Genomic DNA, 20,279 nt, shown 5'->3' on the forward strand with positions numbered 1-20,279 from the left:
GGGTATGTTTAGTATTTTCTGTTACTGGTTTGTTTGGTTGTTTTGTTTTACAGCATTTCATGACTTGGCAACTGTAAACTCATACAAAGTAAAGTTGCACAACTACTGAGCAGTAATTATTGGAACACTGACATTAAAATCACACCCATGCATTTGTTACAGTATGAAAACTATTCTCAAATAGTGGATTTCTTAGTTTTCCATTAACTGAAATAAAACTATATGCAATATGTATATAACAACCTAGACCTATGCATTTGGCCTTTTAATTAGACAAACTAGGTTGTTTAACAAGTCATATACTGCAATATGCTCATATAGGATCCAAACTATGATTTCCAAATAAAAGCACCTTTCTTTCATGTATAACTTATTTTTCTGTGGTCTATTTTCCTTTTCTTATTGATCTGAATATTTCACTTAGACTGAACTAGAACTAATTTAAGATCTTGAATAGATTCCTTGAGAGGTGCTAACTGGTATCTTCTTGAATCTGAACCTCTTGGTGTTAGAATACCCTGTATTAGTGTCTTGCTGCTTGCTAAAGGTAAAATGACCTAATTTCAGTGTGCAGTAAGCTCTTGGGGAATACCAGTCCTGTTAACTGTGATATGCTACAAATGTAAATACAGTCTGTTTTCTGCTGGTAGAACAGCATTGTAATAAATTGTTGTAGCTACAATTCCTAATAAGATAGCCACTCTTTTTCTGCATTGCTTGCTAATCAGTTAGTGTGGGGGTTTTTTTGGTATTGTAGCAATAAATTGACAGTGAAATAATTTCCTGTTTTGAGTTTACTTACAAACAACTTCAGAGATGTGGTCACCTCTTACTAATGCCTAGATGCACTTGCAAAGTTATAGGCTAGTGGGATAATTTAAGTTGGAAAGGACCTCAGGAGGTCTCTAGTTACCTAATCCTTTTTCTACTAAGTGTTGGGCTCAGACAAGGACATCAGGTTGCAATATTGGCAAAACCTGTTCCAAAATTTTATTCTATCTTTTTTTTATTCTACAGTTGCCTATTGCAAAGATCAAATGAAACAAGCAGACACTGGACACTTAGGTTACTTATACCATTGTTATTGCACTCAATCAAATTACAAAATTGACTTTTCAATGCTTTACTTTGTCTAAAACTATATTAGATCCATATCCCAGAAGATTCCACACCTACTTGCCTTCTCTGTTGCAGAATGGATGAAAGAGAACGGCCACGGTTCCATAGAAGGACTGTGTGATACAGCTTTTGACATAAGTCTGGAGTGAACCAAGCTAGGCCGCAGCGAGAAATTACCAGACTTGCTAGAAATGGAAAATTACCAGGCCTTACAGTGAGCCCACCAGATATACCTAACTTTATGAAAGGGCCGTTATTGTGCCAGTGTATTCTGGAGAATAGTAACAGTTACACCAAAGGCATTTTAGTAACCCTGCCCTTAGATTCTTCTGTAGAAACAATGCTAGAGCGAATGAGTTGGGTGCCAGTAGGTCAGCAAGCCTTGCTAGTGGAAGCAATCCAAGCAGTAGGGAGAGATTTAGTGCAAGCCCAAAGTCAGGCTTTTGCAGCGCTTGTGCCTCTGCGCCCCCCTGGGGCTACCGCGCCCACAAAGCCAGCGACCACCACGCGCCGAGACTTCCCCTGCTATCGATGCGGGAAGCCAGGACATACCCGTGACCGATGTCGACAACGTCAAGTGTGGTGCCAAAATTGTCAGCGAGGGACCCACAGCACCAATGTCTGTCGGCAGATGGGAAACGGGAAACTGAGCGCGAGGAGCCACAGCGCGTCGACCCCAATTGCGACTCCTGTCACCTTCACGACACCCCCTCCAGGAGACATGACCAACTCTTATCGGCAGACACCGTGTTACAACCCGCCACCCGAAGGAGCCTCGGCCTGGACCTGGCAACAGCAGTAGATACAACATTAATTGACAACCAACCACAAAAAATCGCAACTCGTGTCCGAGGACCTCTGATAATTAATGGACAAAGTTATGGTGCTCTATTATTAGGGCGGTCTTCTGGTAGTTTGAAAGGGCTGTTGTAAAGTGTGTTGCTTATAGTAATAATTGTTATCATTGCACTCGTATGTTTAAGCTGTGCTCTCTCTTGTATTAAAAAATTACTCGAGCATGTAACTGCACCAGTTTTCCTTGTCCAAAAAGAAAAAGGGGGAATTGTTGCAGAATGGATGAAAGAGAACGGCCACGGTTCCATAGAAGGACTGTGTGATACAGCTTTTGACATAAGTCTGGAGTGAACCAAGCTAGGCCGCAGCGAGAAATTACCAGACTTGCTAGAAATGGAAAATTACCAGGCCTGCAATAAGGGAAGAGAGATAAGGTCATGCTGACCTTGTGCCTAATGTTGTAAATAACTTTGAGGAATTCGCGTAGACAAGAGAGGAAAAAAAAAATATATGTAGTTAGCTATCCGCAGAAACCGCAAATAGGAGGACGTATGAAAGTGTAACCCTTTAGAGCTTAGCCAATCAGCAGATGATTTGTAGGCATAATTAACTGGAACTGTATATAAGACATAATCGCGCTGTAATAAATCAAAGCTTGCTTTATCACTCACATTGAGTCGGCTGCTTGCTTCCCCTCGCTCGTCACTTCTCCATTCAAAAAAGTTGGTGTTTTTCTCAATAACAAACTGCAGAGATACAGGTGTATTTACCACTACTATGTTCAGTAAGGTATACTTCTATATTTCTATGTGGTTTTAGCCAAGTGTTATATACTGTAAATATCAAGTGAAGTTTCAATGGCATTCTTAAAAGCAAAGGTGCAAATGTACAATCATGATGTTGAACAGTAATGCAAGTGTTCTGGCAATGTTTAAATCTTTTGTCAATTGTTTCCTAATAAGGATTAGGTAGTAAAACATCTACTTTGTACCTCTAAATAATGACTGTAGCTGAGTGTCTTTATATATAGCAGAACAGGCTTGTTGTGTAGCCGTGTGTATCACAATGATATGCATCGTGATTTCTGGGGATTGTAAATATAGTAAGTCACTCTTAAAGGGATTTGACTTTAAAAAGCTTGTTTGGTTTCTTCCTAAAACATTAGCAGCAGCAGCACTGGGAATCACTTGCTGACTTCTGACTTTAAAGAGAATTAAATGATATTGGTAATTTATGTCTTGTTTTTCTAATGAAGAGCAAAACTACTTTAGCTTGGTCCTGTTTCCATTTAATTTCTATTTTTATGGACTGCGGGATTGACTTTGTTTCTGGTCTTTAGTGATCCTACCCAATATGGAGCCAATGAATGGACCTTCTGGTTGTATGCTTGATACCTAGTAGGGAACCTATTCTTCCCACAGATTACTGTAAATATTTTGTGATATCTGTTTAGCTTCTAAGTCATTCTGATTGCAGTTGGTGGGTGTTTGTGTGTGTGTGTGGTTGGTTTTGTGTGGGTTTTTTTGTTTTGGGAGGTGGGGGAGTGTTTTGTTTTTTGGGGTTGTTTTTTAATGTACTTTAGCATTTCCTGCTTGCACTCTTCCTGGTCTGATTTCTGTAATATCCTATCTGTTCCTTAGTGATTTCCAAGGCGCCCTCTTCTTAAACAGTCTATATAGTTCAGCATTTCAGTGCATCTGTCTCCTAAACAGAGTTAAACCAATACAGGTTTCATTGTCCAAACACTATTTTGTGCTCAGAGCTTAACTGCACTGATTAAGAAGAAGTCCTTCCTTATTTATCTTAATTTAATTACCAGTAATGAGTTTTGATTGAGTTTACATGTCATTATATTTATGTCAGATAAATAAGAGAAACTGTAGTATATAGCCTACTTGTTTAAACAAAATGGAATTTGTGTACAAAATGGCGTTGTTTCAGCTCTCTTCAAAATTTATTTTCTCTGGGGGAGGTACTGTAAAAAGATTCTTTCAATATTCCAATCGCTTCTTTTCTACTCCTTATTACAGTATGGTTTTGGTTTGGTTTTGGGTGTGTTTTTTTTCTTTTCTGTGGTTACTGTCTCAACTTGAACAAGGATTTCAGGACTGCCTGCTTATTAGACTGCATTGCTGTTCTACTGCTGTGGTGACTGGCTCTGCAAAAATGCTGCTATTAGTGATTAAGTATCCATGTCTTATTATAGCCTCAGAACAAAGGTGTTACAGTAGAAAATGAATGTGAAGCAGGTTGTGTTGCAATCATGATTTTATATTAGGCAAGTTCTATAATTGGTTCTGTTTCACATGAATCAAAGTGGTGTACTCCAGTGAGATTGTTAAGAAAGAGCACTCTGCCTCAGTTCCCAGATCTCCTTCCCTCCTGATGTAAAGCATAAGAGACAAGATGCACCCTTTAGATCTGATATTACTTTTTGGAGGTAAAACAGTCAAAACTTGTAATATTACAAATGCAATAAAAGAACTCCTAGAGAAAATAGTCTAGTAAGATTATAAATGTAAATGCGTTTTAAGATAATCTCTCTTTCTATTATGGCTAAAGATCTTGCAAAGGATTGGACACTTTTGCTTTATATACTGTAATAGATTGATTCATTCTACTTAGAAATGAAATTTGTAGTGGAAATATCACTTGAATTTTTTGCAGTACTGGCACCAGAATGTACTGTATTTTTTTACAAAAGTACTGCAGTTCTGTTACCCTTCTTGGAATAAAGGATATAGGAGGCTTGGGGAATTCTGAGAGGAGAAGCCTGTCTCCCTGTTAACTTTTCTGCACTTTCCTTTTTTAGGTGACCTGATATTGAGGGTTGGGCAGAGTGTTGTAGCTACGGGCTATAGCAAGGTTTGCAGTATACAGAAGTGCAGGGCTGGCCTCTGGACATACACTGCCCAGTGTAGGTTTGGTTGTGCCTCACTTAGCACTGTTGTGTTCAGCCTGTTATTGCAGATGCACAGCATGGTGTGTGGGAAAATCACCTTGAGGGGGGGAAATTAGAGAAAAATTGGGTCCTAATAGAAGCGTAGTATTACAGAAAGCTTTTTAGGGTAAAATACAGCTATCACCTTTAGGATGGTTGGCATGCACAGAATCTACATCACCACAGTTCCCTAAAACACACAACCTGCTGTCTTAGAGGAGCAGTGGAGGATGGAGCGGAGTGGACACTGTGGCCAGGCTCTTCTGTACTCCCTGCAGGATTGGGGAACGTGATGGTACCATACAGCCATTACAGCATAGTGGCTGTAAAATATATGAGAAGATGTCCGTTGCTGGGCCAACAACTGTGGTGAAGATTCAAGCAGGAGCCTCATTATCTGCAAGAGAAGGTCGGGAACTCAGCCCTCTCAGCACTTCAAGAAGGGACAGTTAGTACAGATGTAGATGAGCTCAACAAGAATGTAAATTAGCAGTCTTCTGAGGAGGACGTGCTAACTGCTAAAAGAAAACAAACTGCTGAAGAGATAAGACTCAAGGATACTAGGGTAAAATAATTGTGGTAGTGGGAGATCGCGACCTCCTCCTCAAATGGCCCCCCTTAAAAGGATGAATCCCCTGCTTGGGGAGCATGCATAGTAAATTTAAAATTAACTGTATCTTTAAATGAAAGCGAGAGAACTTTGCAACAATGATAATAAAGGAATGTATGACTAGAGTCACTCAAGCTCCACCTAAGAGTAAAGAGAAGTATAAAAAGTGAATGAACGAGGGGAAAAGTGGGAAAGACACCACCGAGACTGACTCCTGGGATCGGCCGACAGGCTGAGCCTTTCTTCTCCCCCCCTTGGGATGCTTTGGGTGAGACTTAAACTAAGTGCTTCTTCAGGATACTTAGAAATATCTCTAGAGAGTTACTTTTTAGTATTTGTAGCCAGGCTGTATTGTTTGTAACTTTTCCACGCATTTTATACTTTATTTATTTGCACATGCCTTTTGCAGGCAGTCACTATCACCAGCAATCCAAAAACCTGTATATCTGTTGCACAAATAAAACTGCACTGTTAAGTAGCTGGTCTACGCATTTTCTCATTGAATGTGACCATACCCTAGAGTGTGGCTGTGCCAGTTCATGAGCACAACTGGACTGGTGGTGCAGACTGCTATTAGTGTATCCAGAACCGTGGTAGTTTAATATACATATTAAATGTGACTGGGCTGATAGTGGTAAATTGGACATCACTCAGAAATTTAAACCCAGCCGCACCTAATCGCACCTAATCTCGACCCTCGGTGAGGACAGTTGGAAGGTGGTGGTGATATGGAGAAATAGTGTGAAATGGGGACAATGGTCATCGATCGTGATTGTATATGTCTGCTCAAGGAATGTGGGTATGGTGACTGGTCATGGGTGTGGTGTATGGTCACATAGTCACACAGCTTTGAGGAGACACCTACCCTTCTTCCTCTAACAAAGGGGCTATTTATAAAAAGGATGAGAAAAGGATGAGAGACATTCCAATGTTATCTAGAGGAAGGGAGTGCTAAGTCTCCTTGCTGGAGAAGATCAGATGGTCACAAGGACATGAATCACCTACAAACCTGCAAGACCACCACATTCCAGGCAAAGGACAGATAAGCTAATTAAACATATGAAGCGAGAGTAAGCGGGTTTAGGTAACGAATATGTATAGGTGTTAATTGAATATTAATTTGGTTTATTGTATAAATGTGAGATGGTTCGTCACTTTGGGCATGCACGCTTGTGGAGGAGCGATCCCCCGTGCATATGCACGCAATAAACATACCTACTTTATAACTTTCGAGTTATAGAGTCTAATTCCGCACGTCATTTTGGGGTGGGGTGGTGGGGTGTGTATTTTCTGCTGAATTACTCCATCCCCTTTAACCCAACACGCTGCTAAAGCACACATGTAATAATAGATGAAAAACAAGTGTATGGCACAACAGTCAACAGACAGCTAGGAAACTGGACTTACTACTGCTTAGACTGAAGTCTCTTCTGCACCCAGAACCAACTGTTATTCACTGACAATTGCAGACACGGTAGATGAGCATTCACTGCAGCATTTGAAACTGGTAGCAACTATTGCTTTTCTTCATGCCAAAGCCCATTTGTAAATGAATACAGTCATGTTTGGATTTTTTTTTAATATACCAGACCTGTTCAGTGTCACATATAGCCTAACATTTTGATACAGCAATGGATTGTCTAATAACAAAGTGCTTTTATTTGGAGAGAGGGGTTAAGGAGCCTAGAGTCAAGGTTACCAGTCACCAAATAGTACTGTGCTGATGACGTACGGAATTAGACTCTATAACTCGAAAGTTATAAAGTAGGTATGTTTATTGCGCGCAGATGCACGGGGGATCGCTCCTCCACAAGCGTGCATGCCCAAAGTGACGAACCATCTCACATTTATACAATAAAACAAATGAATATTCAATTAACACCTATACATATTTGTTACCTAAACCCGCTTACTCTCCCTTCGTATGTTAATTAGCTTATCAGTCCTTTGCCTGGAATGTGGTGGTCCTGAAAGGTTTGTAGGTGATTCATGTTCTTGTGACCATCCGATCTTCTCCAGCAAGGAGACTTAGCACTCCCTCCCTCTAGACAGCATTGGAATATCTCTCATCCTTTTCTCATCCTTTTTATAAATAGCCCCTTTGTTAGAGGAAGAAGGGTAGGTGTCTCCTCAAAACTGCAGGCGTCTCCTCAAAGCTGTGTGCCTATGTGACCAGACACCGCACCCATGACTAATCACCATACCCACATTCCTTGAGCAGACATATACAATCACAGTCGGTGTCCATTGTCCCCATTTCACACTATTTCTCCATATCAATCCCCCCTTTTCTATCAAACTAAGTAAATTCTTTTACTTAAGCAGTCTTCCCGTATGATATAAAGCATCATACATAAGCGTTACCCTTTTAAACATTCTCCAAACCCACAAATATAACATAATGGTTAGTATTAAGGAAATTCCTGAACTGATCAATAAGATCACAATGGGGTGTACCATAGTGTTAAGAATTCCTGTTGCAGAAGGTGACCAGCCAAAGAGAGTATCCCACCAATTATGGTTTCCGTCGGGAAATCATTTACATATTCATTACAGTTCCGGGAATTCATTTACATATTTCGTTCCTGTGCAGTGTCCTTGAGGAGTGGTCATCTGGGGGTCTTCAGGATGAAGATCAGGAGTCTTCCTCCAGTGAACCTTTTTTACCTTCTTGTTTCTGCGCAGACTCTGTTCCTCGATAGACTAATGAGCATGACTCAAATTCCTTGTTTAGGTAGCGTTATACACACAACAGAAGCTTAGGACCAGATGGCCTTTATAAAGATAACGAATCCAAGGACCTTGTGTCTAGTACATCCGTGGTGCTGACACTAAGGGTCTTGGTGTATTCATCATGTTGACAACAAGGGTCCTTGAACACCTCCCAACTTTGGATAATTATATATAAGCACATCATTTTCTAAAAAAGTAGTATACCATTCATCACTCATTGTACGTAGCTCATTATTCAATCCCCCCTGTTCTAAAAACTATCATTATGCTCTCTGATCATTATGCTTCCTGATCATTCTTCGACAGCACCAAACAGAACATTGAAGTAATAAGGAGTATGTAATTGCCAATCTATTCCCAATACTGTACTCACTTGTTGTACTATTTTGGCACAAAAGTGTGAGTCTCTATTGGAAGAGATTGTTGCCGGAAGCCCAAAGCGGGGGATAATTTCATTTAATAATCCCTTCGTTACCTCTCTTGCTTTATTTGTTCAACAAGGAAAGGTTTAGGCCAACCTGAAAACATATCAGACATAACTAATAAATATTGGTACCCCCCTTTTCTTGGGAGTTCGGAAAATCAGCTTGCCACTGTTGTCCTGGATAATTTCCTCTACTAATGTTCGCTAGTTTTATTTTATTTGCTGTATTGGAATTATTGCATAAACACATTTCACATTGCTGAGTCACCTGTTTTATTACAGTATACAAGTTTCACCCTATCAATTTCTGAATTAGACTTTTATATAAAGTATCAGCTCCCCAATGTGTCTTTTTAATAATAGGGCTGTGGTCCATATTAAATTGGATGGTACCACTATACAACCATCCCTTAAATAAGTCCACTTATTTATTTTTATTTTATCATTCATGTCCTGAATTACCTTTAAGTTTTCTTTAGAATAGTTTGTCTCCTGATCTGTACTTACAGTTTGGATTTTATCGTCTGGTATTAAGGATAATTCCTCATTTCCTACCTCCTCTGTTACTTGTCTGGCCTCATGGTCGGCCAGGTGGTTTCCAATTTCCAAATCAGTGCCTCAATGGGCCATCTTATGTTCTTCCTTTTTGGATGACCCTCTTATAACAGAGGGGGCCATTCCTCACATCAAGGTCTGGCATGGCATATGTCCCCACCGCTCAATGCCTGCTGGGTTGCAGCCAACAGCGGAGCTCAAGATTCTTCTTGATGGCAAACACAGAGGCCAACCCAGTCTTGCCCTTGACTATGGTAGGAGGCACCTGACCAACCTTATTCCTTGTACTTCGTTGTCAATGCAGAGTTTCATCTGCACATCCCATAACAAGTCACTGTCATGGAAAAACACACAGATTTACATTAGTAGAACTACTAGAGAGTGTATTTTATTTCAGTTTTTCTGCCAATATCCCCACAGCCTTGCTGACCAAGGGATATTGTTTTTATCTGAACTGGGCAAGCCTCCCCCTTATCATTTTTACTGTAACAGGTAAAGCATTTTTCACCTTTCCTGGAATTTATTTTCAGATACACCTGGTTAAAAATTTCTTTTACTTCAGGGAGGTCCTCTTTTCCTCTTTTCTGTTAAATTAAAGATAAGCTCAATATTTCAATTACTTGATCATTTTTAACTTTTAGTTTCATTTCCCCTTCTTTAAACGTCTAGATGTTCTAATAAATCTCATCCCAACAAAGATTTTGGTGAATTTGGCATTCTTATTTGTTTTCTTAGTTTGTACTTTAAAGGTTTCAGGATGTTTTCCTGGTGGCCAGCAGCTCCCACAACTGTAACAATTTATTTTTTTTACTGAAGTTTAATCATGCTTACCTAGTAACTCGAACCTTTATCTAGTCCTATTAGATCATCCTGAGAAATCTTTCATAACCAACTTTCAAACATCTAAATTTCCCATCAAAGATTCACCTTTATTCTCCTCAGACCCACTGCCTGCCCTAGAGGGGCCGTTACCGGTCCTGTTGTACTGCAAATGCTGCAGCAACTGGGGTGACATTGTCAGGTCCTTCTGCTCAATTGTCAGCAACGGCAACCCCCTCCCCCTTTACCAGCAGAAGGGTTCGGGGCAGGAGATGCTCTTCCTGCTCTGCAGGTTACACAAGCCTGCCTCTGCAACAGCACTTCTGTTTTAACTCTTTCTCACCCTGAATGCAAATCTGCTACTTGTTGTTTAAGTCTGTGTTCTTACATATCATGCCTTCGCAGGCAAATAGCAAACACCCTGCCATGCATCCCAGCATGATTCAGACGCACCTTCGAGGGGGTACGGGGGTTTGTACAAACTCACCCCAATACTTTAACACTTTCACAAGGTCTTTGATGCTCCACCCTCCACCCCCTCAGGTTTTACATACATTAGTACAAGTTTTTATCTTACAACGTGTTTCATTCTGGTTGCTCCACAGAAGGAACCGCAACCTGAGCTTTTAAACACAAAAATTTCAACAAGAACATCTTTCTAGTTTAGGTCTCAGGTGTTTTTTTTCTATCCTTTTCTAGAGCCATCATCAAAGATCAGGTGATGTTAATCCCGCACTCTTTCTAGTGCTAGTACCATAGGATCCTGAGGGGGTACTATTCCACAGTCCTTTTGCCACTTGGGTTTGTCCTGGAGGACGAAGAACATGTCTGCATATGATACTTCATCCCATTTTCCTTCTATTCTCAGAAACAACATTAATTGCAGGAGAGTGTTATAATCTAACGTTATTCCCTCCTGAGGCCATTTCGCATCACTCTCCAATTTATACAAAGGCCACCACTGATTACAATATTTAATCAATTTCCTTCTATTTTCGGTACCACCCTGTCCTACGATATCCCTCCAATGTTTTAATATACAACCTAAGGGCGATTTTTCACAGGGCTTACTCCTTCCATTTCCTATTTCGCAATTTTAATTACTTTGTTTTTCTCCGGCCGCCTTAGCCACCCAAGGTCGGAAATGCGGATAGAGCTCCTTACTCGTTTTGCACTCAAACGCCCGTCTCAAGCACTCTTGCACTCACACTCAGTCAAAATAATTAATCTATACACGGAAAATCAAAATATGCATCTCAATCACACCATTCACACTCTCCGGGCAACCCTCAGTCACACAAGCAATATGTTATACGGTACCGTGCACTTATGTACAACTTTTAGGAACACTGACAGTTCACAAAGTATGCATTTCAATGAACAATTGCCAAAAAACAAACAACAAACAAAAAACCAAATTTTTCCTGGTCTTAAGCAGAGTGTTAAGTTTTCCGCTATTTGCCTAGAATTACCAGAATATTATTATTTTTCAACATGTTATAAATTGAGACCACAATAGATCATAATCCAATTAAAATTTTTATTAATTACAGCAAGTAGAATACGAGCAAAGACAGCGCTGGACGGCAGGGGAGTCTGCGCTTCGCCAACTGCCGTACTGAGCAGTTCAAACAGTCCCTTTTTATACTTTTTTTACTTTCCTGTTCATGAAGTAGTGGAGGTGTTGACCCTTCATTCATATGCACAAGCGGCATCCTGGACACCTGGCGGTTATCTTATCTTTCACAAGCGGCATCCTGGACACCTGGCGGTTATCTTATCTTTTGTTGCCTAATCTTTACATTGGGCTTAACATAAATCTTAATAAACAATACCCTAGTCCATAGTTTCTTACAATCCCCCCTTTTTCTTTTTATCCTATTATTGTTTATTAGACGCTGCTTTCATTCTCGGCACTGCGAACAAACCTTTTTCCACAATCCCAACATTTATCATAACACTCACAAGGTAATACCTCACAATTACAATAGGCATAGTTTTCACGTGGCATAACGCATTCGCAACAATCTTCATCCTCATTAATAGATACACTCTTATATTTTGCCCTAGACCTCGTAGTTAAAATAAGCAATTTAGCTATGTCAAACCGTTCTCTAATAAAGTGTAGCGTAATATACAAGGCCCAAATATAAGTCCCAGAACCAACATAATAAGTGGTCCTGCTAAAGCAGACAACAAAGTGGTTAGCCAAGGTGAGATATTAAACCAGTTTTCATACCATGACCTGCCCGCCTCACGATCTTTCTTACGTTGATCTAACCTTTTCCGGAGTTCAGACATGGTGTCCTGGACTACTCCTGTATGGTCAGCAAAAGAACAACATTCTTCATTGAGAGCTACACATAACCCTCCTTCCTTTAAGAACAATAGATCTAATCCTCTTCTATTTTGCAGCACTACTTCTGATAGAGACTTTACTGAAGTGGCTAAATTTTGGATAGATTGTTCTATTTTTGCTAAATCCTCATCTACAGACATCTGCAAACTTTGTAATTCCTGACCTTTTACTAGGGAGGCTATGCCTGTACCTGCTCCAACTCCGCCCGCTATCAGCAGTGTAGCTAGGGTTACCACTGTAATTGGCTCTCGTTTTTGCCTATTCAGGTCTCCTTCAAAGTGGCGTAACACCTCCTCAGAGGTGTGATAGATCAGACGAGGAACAATAATCACCTGTACACAAAACTGAGATTGATTAAACACGTTTAGGGATAGGCAAGGCGTTACTCCGAAGTCTGAACAAACCCATTTAGCTCCTGGTGTCGGGATAGCCCATTTGTCATTTTGATTCTTATGTTTCTTTATGTTAGCTTTAGTGATTGATTACACAAGGGCTGATATTGTTCGGGCACTGTATCTATACATTTTCCTTGACCTGTTACCAATTGAATAGTAATTCCTTGCGTATGGTTCTTCTGGTCATCCCATGGGCATTCTTGTGGGTTTGAACCACTAGACCATTGAATCCTATCTGGTATTCCGATTGCCTCAAAATATGGTGGTCTAACATTGTAACATAACCAGCATTCCTTAGTTAAATTTGGTTTGCTTTCATTAAGGGTACGATAAGAGGCTTGCATTAAATCCCATAAGGGGTCTTTAGATTCTGACACTCCTGAATCCTTAACTAAAGAGGACTCAGTCACCGTGTCATTAGTTGTTTTATCTGTTACTGATAGGGAGTTTGGACGAGTGGTTGTAACACTTGTGGGGACAATCTTTTTCTTAGGGAAAGTGGGTGAATTCAATACTTCATTCGGCCCAACAGGGAGTGAATCATATGGTATTTTAATTTTTCTTATGAGAAAGTGCCCTCCCCAATCTTTAGGAATTCCTGCATAGACACGTATTCCCCATGTTCGTCCTACTAACCACTCGTCTTCTAGGGGATGCAATACTTGAAATTTGATGTGGGTACAGACTTTTTTGTTACGTGGAGCTACATAATCCACGTCGCGCAGACCTGTAAGATCTACACCCGTTTGTTCAGGTACACATCCGTTAGGAGTCCAGGTTGCTTTTATATATTTATCAGGAGCCTTTACTGTCCAGCCTGAGGCTATTGTCTCACATCCCCAATAACCACAATTGTTGGGGCTCTTGCTGTATTGAATGATTATACTGAACTCTGAAGCAAGTGGAAAAATACTGAAGAAATAAGACGAGGTTACGGCCAGAACAGTGGGATGAAGAAAAAGGAGCAAATTGCAGATGTTTGCTCAAAACCAAGGCCAACGGGACGTGATAAGAGGAGCTGGGAAACCGCAGAAAGGAGCCTACATGCCAGAACAAGCAGAAACAGAAATCTTCCCAGTAAACAATTGTTAACCAATCATATTATTATACGCTTGTAAAATAGCCAATCACATTATTGCACGCTTATAGAATGCCTTATAAAAGTCTACCTGGTTTGTACAATAAACGGATCAGATCTTGAACTCTGTGAGTATTTGAATCTGACTCCCGCTCGCCCGAAATGCCCGCAGCATCTGGTGACCCCCGACGTGATCCGATGAGGGTCGACAGGATCGGTTAAAAGGTCAGGAGGATTCATTAAGGATCGTGTTACGAGCTGTGGAGCCGGCGAGGATCCTGCTGCCAGCGGAGGGAGAGCTGGGCGCCCGAAGAAAGGCGGAACGTGCACGGCTGACCGGTGAGTCAGGAAATTTAAGCAGGATGGGAATCACTGCATCAGTGGTGGAAAAAGCAATCGTAGACAGTTTGATGAAACTGGCAGAAAAAACTGAAACGCCAGTCTCACGGCAGGCAGTAGTTGATCTGCTATGTTGGAGTCGCCGCCGTGGTTACCTTGCTTCTACGCAAGATGTATATAATAATGAAATATGGAAGAAAGTAGGAGAGGACTTATGGGAATCTGTGCAAGTTGGGACTAAGGGGGTAAAGACTTTGGCTCGCACGTATCGAGCTGTACGGGGTATGGTCGCGCAGTTACATGGCGAGGCTCAAGTCGCTGCAGCTGTTAAGGCTGCAGTGGATCCTACTGCTCAGTCGGAGGAAGAGCCAGAGGGACAACCTCCGTGTGAAAATTCCCCCGATTATACATCCAAAGCTTATCCAGTACTGACCACTGCTGAACGAATAGCGTGGGGATTAGATGTTGAATTACCACCCTGGTGTCCTGAAAAGGAACAAGCGGCGAGCGGCGGCGTGCGGCCCGGCAGGCCCCGTCCCGGCCGCGGTTTCTCTCCGAGGCGGCACCCCACCCCTCCCCCCTCCCGCTCTGATCCGCGCCATGGCGATGCAAGCGGCCAAGCGAGCTAACATCTGGCTGCCCCCAGAGGTCAATCGGATCCTTTATATTCGGAACCTGCCGTATAAAATCACAGCGGAGGAAACGTATGATATTTTTGGGAAATACGGACCTATTCGACAAATCAGAGTTGGAAACTCTCCTGAAACAAGAGGAACAGCTTAAGCTTCTCAAGGAAAAATACGGACTTGATTACAAACCCCCCCCCCCCCCCCAAAAAAAAAAAAAAAAAAAAAAAAAGGAAAAAAAAAAGAAAGAAAAAAGAAAAAAAAAAGAAAGAAAAAAAAAGAAAGAAAAAAAAAGGAAAAAAAAAAAGGAAAAAAAAAAAAGAAAAAAGAAAAAAAAAAGAAAGAAAAAAAAGAAAAAAAAGAAAGAAAAAAGAAAAAAAAAAGAAAAAAAAAGAAAGAAAAAAAAGAAAGAAAAAAAGGAAAAAAAAAGAAAAAAGAAAAAAAAAGAAAGAAAAAAAAAGAAAAAAAAGAAAGAAAAAAGAAAAAAAAAGAAAAAAGAAAGAAAAAAGAAAGAAAAAAAAAGAAAAAAAAAAAAGAAAAAAAAAAGAAAGAAAAAAAAAGAAAAAAAAAAGAAAAAAAAAAGGAAAAAAAAAAGAAAAAAAAAGGTGCTTCAGATGTCACCTACAAGAAATGTGTTTCTGCTTTGAACTAGCTTTTGAGCCTTTGGGAGTAAACTATACGGCTATAAATCAATCATATTGGGGTTGGTTAGATAAGAAGTATAATGACACGAATTTTGGCTTTAGTGATAACTGTACCTGGTGGAATACTACACTTGTTAAAAATACGTATTTTTTGCAACAGTTGATTTACCGTTTAAATGTATCAATTTATTTACCTCAACAAGAATTGAGGGTGGTTGAGGGATTTATTGAAACAAGGTCTGTCTATATTGTTGTTTGTTATTCTTTTGTTACTTTTAGTGCCTTGCTTTTTACAATGTTTTCAGAGCTGTGTGGAACGCAGTATTAATGCTGTATTTAAAAAGAAAGGGGGAGGTGTTGGGGCTCTTGCTGTATTGAATGATTATACTGAACTCTGAAGCAAGTGGAAAAATACTGAAGAAATAAGACGAGGTTACGGCCAGAACAGTGGGATGAAGAAAAAGGAGCAAATTGCAGATGTTTGCTCAAAACCAAGGCCAACGGGACGTGATAAGAGGAGCTGGGAAACCGCAGAAAGGAGCCTACATGCCAGAACAAGCAGAAACAGAAATCTTCCCAGTAAACAATTGTTAACCAATCATATTATTATACGCTTGTAAAATAGCCAATCACATTATTGCACGCTTATAGAATGCCTTATAAAAGTCTACCTGGTTTGTACAATAAACGGATCAGATCTTGAACTCTGTGAGTATTTGAATCTGACTCCCGCTCGCCCGAAATGCCCGCAGCACACAATAATAGTGTCCGGGATAATTACAGTAAGGCTGTCCAGAGGCCGGGCATAAATAAAATGGAGGTCCTTTTTCACAAGGTATTGGTACTAAATCACAAAGTTTCACTACGAATTCAGGTGGCCCTGGGTTGCTAAAAGTGGCTATTGTTTTCGTTCCTTCCCAAGATATTAGTTCCCACTTAAATGGTTCATGTGGGTTTCCCCCTTTTGCTTGGGTTATTATCAATAGCACAATTAATGGCATACCAGGAAAAAGGGTGTTTGTTAATTTTGCCAATTTAAGTATATTCTTACCAGTCCTGGGGAAGTTCGGCCATGGCTGCTTTTGCATCCCATTTTTCTGGCTCTTTTCTCCACGGTTTGTTTCTCCTCTGCCTCGCCCGTCGACTCGGTTGCTTCGAGCCACGGGGTGTACCATCTTCTCGGCAGCAAGGGAATTCTTCAGGAGAATAGCTGTTTCGGGCTTTCTGCCTGTTTACATAGGCTTCCCACTTAGCAGCTTTAATTAATGGGGCCAAGCAAGACACAGTTAGTACTTCCCTCCTGCACTTTATAACTAAAATTTCAGCTACAAAGGGGACTGGTTCGGTGGAGTGGTAACAATAATATTGAGGGTTTATTCCTTTAGCAAAAATTTCCCACCACTCTTGGGATTCCCGAATAATTTCTTGTTTAGACTCTAATTGTTTTAGTCTCCACTCAGTGAGAGTTCTTTGGATTTTTCCAACACTGTGTGCAAACTCCTATTGGAGGGTATCTACATTCACAGTGTGTCCACCATTTATCCTGGCATACCTTACACCTGAAACAAGCAAATGGATAACAATTGCAGTTCAAATTATTACACCTAATTCGTATATCCAAAATGCATATATCATTCACATCAGCATATTTTCTATATTCAATATTGTGTGGCTGCATGAGCTTAGCAATTACACTTCTTACTCTTCCATATATAATAAATAAAAAAAGAAATAATTATAGCAAATATAAACAACAATACACACTTTATACCAAAAGGTAATGTGGCAAAATAATAAAATAAAGTCTCTGTCATTCAGGGTTATCTTGGTGCCTTACCCTCACAGGTATGTGGGGTTCGGAAATTTGGATTTTAATCGGTGGGATTTCCAGTCTACTAATTGTGTCCGGAGAGTACCAGACATCGGGGTTAATTTCTTTTTGATCATCCACGGTCAAAGGATAAGCAGACACCGTTAGTTCTTGATTTTTTACTTTAATTTCTAATTGCAATTCAACAATTAAATCTCGTCCTAACAGATTAAATTCTGCTTCAGGGACGAGCAAGAGTTCACCCATTCCAAATTTATTTTCAGTTTCGAATACCACATTTTTGATTTTGCTTACTTTAAAGGGTTCTCCTTTTGCCCCAATTACTTGTACTTTTTTCAGGGGAAGCTTTACATCCCTCAGGTATTTGCTTAATAGTCGATTTTTCAGCCCCAGTGTCTACTAAAAAGGTGAACTCTTGTTTATGGGGACCTATTTTTAATTTTATCAAGGGCTCATGATGACTCCAGTCCCCTAAGATATAGAGCCCCTGACTCTCCTATTCCGTTTTCAATATTTCCTCATCCCTGATCCTTTCTCTGCAATTCTTCTTTATATGTCCCTTCTTTCCACAGTAAAAACAACATCCCTGTTCCTTCTTTACTACTACGTTCCCTTGTTTCTTTTCAGCAGATCTGTGTTCACCAGTCCGCCCTTTGTGATTCTCTCTGACCGCTGCTACCATCATTTTTACTTGTCGCTTGCTGCTCTCTTCTTCCCGCCTTACGTAGACTTTCTGAGCTTCCCTCAATAATTCATCCAACCCTCTATTCTGCCAGTCTTCTAACTTTTCAATCTTCTTTCTGATATCTTCCCATGATTTTGCCACAAACTGAGTTTTGAGGAGCGCTTGCCTTAAAGGGTCGTCTGGATTTACCCCAGAGTACAGCTGAAGGGCTTTCCTCAGTCGTTCCAGCCACTCAGTAGGGCTTTCATCTTTCTTTTGCATTTCATTAAATGCTTTATTGATATTCTGGCCACGGGGTACTGCTTCCCTAATCCCCTGAATTACTATAGTTCTCAGGTCCTGCATATGAGTTCTATGCACTGGATCCTGATTATCCCAATTAGGTTTTTGAAGTGGCCATTTAATATCTGCTTGGGGTCCCTAGGCATGCTGAGCATCCCACAGTCTCATTCCTGCTCGTCTAATCATATCTCTTTCCTCGGTAGTAAATAATTGACCAAGGATAGATTACATCTCATCCCAAGTATAAAGGTTTGGTCCCAAAAATTGATTTAATCTTTCTGCCACTCCGAGTGGGTCCTCAATTAAGTTTCCCATCTCGGTTCTTTTAAAATCTCGTAGGTCAGCCGAGTTTAGGGGTACGGAAATATATCCGATCACAGGTTGAGGTCCCCCCATGGGTATTTCCCTTAGGGGGTATATCTGAGCTGCCCCTTTTTGACTTCTAGTTACGCGTCTAGGAAGAGGGGGAGACCCTTGTTCCGACTCTGGTGGGGGAGTGGACGCTCTGGGGACCTCTGCGGGAGCAGGAGGAGGAATGTAAGGAGGGGGGGTTAGAAGGGTTTCGTCTAACTCTTCCTGCTTTTTCTTTTGTTTAGTTTTCATTTCATTCAGTGGGTAAAGTCTAGCTCCCGGTCTTTTCTAGCCACACTTCCGCATATTGACTCTCCTCCGGGTTAAGGGGTTTTTTATTATTAACCCAGAGGTTTAATTGCTGTCTTACCCAATCTTCTTCTGACCCATAGACTGGCCAAAAGACATTTTTAGAAATCTTCTTCCCTCCCCATATCTTAGTACAATATTCTATCATCTTCTGCTTATCTTTCCCTAGAGTTCCAGGGAAATATCTCCAATTGTCTAAGATATATGCCAGAGGGGTATTCTTAGGTACAATGGGTACCCTTCCCATGGGAGTCGAAGGCTTGCTGCCCTTCGCCCCCATCTTCTGGAATATCCACAAACATACACTCACTCGCTCCCCTTGTTCCTGGCCCAGTCCCTCGCGGGAGATGGGAAACGCAGTACTTAAGAGTCCGCACTCGCTTGGTTCAGTATATCGAACCTCTCACTCGTTATATTCCAGGAAACCCAATCCCGCCCGAACGGCAAACCTGCGAACAAATTCGCAATATACTTACGCGTCCTGCGTCTTCGTCCGGACTCCCGTGCACAGAATTTTATGGGATTTTACCGGTTTCTCCTTTGCTCATTATTCTAGAATTTAGGTTCGTCGGTAAGGTTGGAGTAAGCTGTTGGTCGCGGGGCCGCGAAATGTCACGGGGCGCCTCCCCGGAGGACCAAAGCCCACCGTTCCTTATCCGAGTCACGGCACCAGAATTGTTATAAATTGAGACCACAATAGATCATAATCCAATTAAAATTTTTATTAATTACAGCAAGTAGAATACGAGCAAAGACAGCGCTGGACGGCAGGGGAGTCTGCGCTTCGCCAACTGCCGTACTGAGCAGTTCAAACAGTCCCTTTTTATACTTTTTTTACTTTCGTGTTCATGAAGTAGTGGAGGTGTTGACCCTTCATTCATATGCACAAGCGGCATCCTGGACACCTGGCGGTTATCTTATCTTTCACAAGCAGCATCCTGGACACCTGGCGGTTATCTTATCTTTTGTTGCCTAATCTTTACATTGGGCTTAACATAAATCTTAATAAACAATACCCTAGTCCATAGTTTCTTACAAACATACATTTCATAACTCCAAGTTTTGAACATGTAACAAGACAACACATAGAACAAACAAGACACAGAGCGCTATTTCAGTTGTTACATTCTAGGAATTCCCCAATTCTTAAGACAACCTAAAGGAAGTTTTTAGCTTCCCCCTTTTTTCTTTTCCATCTTTTTTTTTTTTTTTTTTTTTTTTTCCTACGCAAAAGTTTCCCTTTTACTTTTGCTATGACGTCCCTCTTGTTACTGTGAGATTCCACCTTATTCCGTCCCGCCCCCCGCTTTCCGTCACGAGGCCTCTGGGCTTTTAGGAATGGCAGTAACCTCGGGTTTGCTCGATCTGCCCTCAAGATCGCTAG

At 40.8% G+C, this 20,279-nt stretch overlaps 1 long non-coding RNA gene across 1 annotated transcript in view; it reads right to left on the reverse strand.

Moving 5' to 3' along the window:
* The window catches only part of LOC106112595 (uncharacterized), a 43,370-nt gene extending 23,443 nt beyond the window's left edge, over positions 1-19,927 (reverse strand). Inside the window, exons 1-3 of the long non-coding RNA XR_008745141.1 lie at positions 19,372-19,927; positions 16,489-16,996; positions 11,762-12,308 (exon numbers count right to left, since the gene is read on the reverse strand). This is a non-coding gene — a long non-coding RNA (uncharacterized LOC106112595). The remainder of the gene's footprint in view (positions 1-11,761; positions 12,309-16,488; positions 16,997-19,371) is intronic.
* Between the last annotated feature and the right edge of the window lie 352 nt (positions 19,928-20,279).

This window comes from Falco peregrinus, chromosome W, assembly GCF_023634155.1.
Source record: "Falco peregrinus isolate bFalPer1 chromosome W, bFalPer1.pri, whole genome shotgun sequence".
Taxonomy (NCBI): Eukaryota; Metazoa; Chordata; class Aves; order Falconiformes; family Falconidae; genus Falco; species Falco peregrinus.